The sequence below is a fragment of the Salarias fasciatus genome, chromosome 13, assembly GCF_902148845.1.
Source record: "Salarias fasciatus chromosome 13, fSalaFa1.1, whole genome shotgun sequence".
Taxonomy (NCBI): domain Eukaryota; kingdom Metazoa; phylum Chordata; class Actinopteri; order Blenniiformes; family Blenniidae; genus Salarias; species Salarias fasciatus.
In genome coordinates, this window is record NC_043757.1 from 16,845,989 (window position 1) to 16,848,841 (window position 2,853).

Consider the following 2,853-nt stretch of genomic DNA (forward strand, 5'->3'; position numbering starts at 1 on the left):
ATGCTTAGAGTACTGTCTTTTTTCTGGGTATTGCTAAACATCTGTGGGGAGGTGTAAATTGTTATTTGTTGCTGAAAAATGAAATTAAAAGGTTTTACTCAGAAGGTGAGACATCCTTTGTTGAATTTCTGATCAAGTTTGCGATCCAAATAATGTGTGATGAAATACACAGTTTTATGTGTGCATGCAGACATTGTTCAGTTTGTATGACAACAAATAGAGTATGTGAATCATTAAATACACAAGCGAATATGAACACAAAAAAATAATATAACAATAGTAATAATAAGAAGAAGAATACATTTTATTTTACATTTTATTTCTCACCTTTCTGGACACTCAAGGACGCTTTACAATGAAGATTAAAAACACATTACAAATAAAACGACAGATAATGCAACATAGCGAATTAAAAAGAAAGAGTGAGGTTACAAATTATAGGCAGATTGAAACAGATGAGTTTTGAGTGTGGATATGAATTGAGGGAGAGAATCAATGTTGCGAATGTCTGGTGGGAGAGAGTTCCAGAGTTGGGGAGCAGAGCAGCAGAGGGCACAGAGAGGTGGAGAGAGGAGGAAGACCTGAGGGAGCCTGAGGGGGTGGCAACGTGTATGAGAGCAGATGGGGTGGGGGGGGGTGATGGCTTTAAATGTAAACAGAAGTATCTTAAAAATGATCCAGAATTACAACATAGTTCTACAATGAAGTGCAATCCTTAATATGAACACAGCAAGAACTGAAACGAAAATGAAAAGAGCATAATGAAAGAAAAACTAATAATAAATGTAGATGTCAGTACCATGTTTAAAAAAATAAAAAAGTTCAGGAACATCACATGATTTTTGAAAGACTATTCTTGGAAAGACTTTAGCCACAGATACTTCTGCCTGTTGGTTCAAATGCATCAGTGACTGAGACACCTGTGCTTGAATGTGTGAAAAGGAATTAGACGCCCCACATTTGATGCTGAAGATAGCCACTTAGAAGCGCATTCTCAGTAAGGAAAAACAAGTGTCAATCTTACTCAAGTGCAGCTGAAAATGTCAGGGCAGGAATGAGTTTTTCAATCATTACACGGAAAGGAGCGCCGCAGTGCCAAAAGCCTCCATTACATGCATGAATGTACCTTCAAGAGTTAATTCAAGCAAAAGCACAGCCTGGCTTATTTTAAAGATATGTGGAAGTGAATATGGTCACTTGCCATCCTTGACCATTTTCAAGACTCGTCAAATGGCACAGAGCAGAATCCACGAGAGCATTTCTGTTTAGCTGTAGAAGGCCTTTTACTACAGAATTACTTCAATTATTTCAGAAAACTGTGGATACAAATCAATACACAGTTGTTCTCAATCATCACTTTCATCTTTTGAGGAGTTATTTCTCTCCTGATAATAGGTGTGCAAATCACAGCTTTTGTTTTCTGTGGGATTCATTGTCTATATTTTGACCTGCTGAAAACGTGCGGACTGATCTGTCAGTGTTGTCCTCCAGTGCAATTCCATCAACCTCAACAGTCCATACAGTGGTGCAAAAAAGAGGTTCTGGTGCAGTCAAAGGCTTTATAATGCTCTTTAGGTTAGATTTATATTTGTCACTTTGATACATTTGGTACAAGACCAATAGTTCTGCGAAATTTTCTTGTGCTGTGTAAAACATCTGAGGCAGTTTTGAAGCTTCTCATCTACTTGTTGCCGGAGCCACAAGGTGAAAATCCTGCCTGATTGATGTTAAACTGTCTTGTAATGGTCTGTACTCTCATCTCCAGTAAGAACAGTAGGGTTATGCTTGGGTTTTATCTGCTCTTGTTTAGTTGCACACTGTGTAAAAAACAACTCTGAGGTGAACTGGTGACCCTGAATTACCAGTAGCTATGAATATGAGTGTCATTCTCTGTCTCTCTGTCTTTACCCTGTGATGGTCTGGTAACTTGTCCAGGATTCGCCCTGCCTTCACACATAGATGGTTTTGGTTCAATCTCCTGTGGCTCTTAAAGTGGTGCAGAAAATGAATGAGTGTGAGTTTCTTTGTGTGTTTGTCAGCAACTAACATCTTATCATGTTGCATTTTTTTAATGTTTGATTAGACCGCAGAGACTGTTGATGTTTTTAAAAGGAAGTTAAAAACACACCTTTTTAATCTGGCTTTTAATTGACCTTTTATAGTTCTTATCTCCATCATTTTTATTTTTAATCTACTTATCCTATTTAATTGTTCTATTTTTATTATGTACTTCTAACTTATGTTACTTTTTTACTTTATAATCTTATCCTACTTATTTTCTATTGACCTTGTATCATGTTTTTTTACGTTTTTAGCTGTCTAACTCCAGTGTTTCCTGAGGGGGGTCCTTCACACCAGGAGTTGGTTCCGGTCCTCTGCTGGGGTCACTGCGCTCGAGTCCTCTGGTCCCGGCTGGCCTGGGGGTCTCCACACTTCGGTGTGCGGGTTCCCCTTGGTTGGACGAGGTCGAGGGGCGAGCACTGGGGCCCCAGTATTAATGACCTTCGCCTTCTCCTGGTGTGGACGGCCCCACTGGTAGTGTTTTCCCATGATGCTTAGTGCCATGCCATGTCTCCTCTGCTTTGCTGTGCGCAAAAAAATTGGGAGTGTGTCTGTTTGTGTGTGTGTGTGTGTGTGTGTGTGTGTGTGTGTGTGTGTGTGGTGTATACTAATTGATGGTGTGGTTTTTATTCTTTTGTTTTTATTACTGTTTTTACTGTTCAGCACTTTGTGTTGTTTTTATAAATATGAAAAAGTGCTATACAAATAAAGTTTGATTTGATTTGATCTGATTTGATTTAGACATCTGATTGCTTTTCAATTTTGAGAAAAGCTCATATCTTTAATATCGAT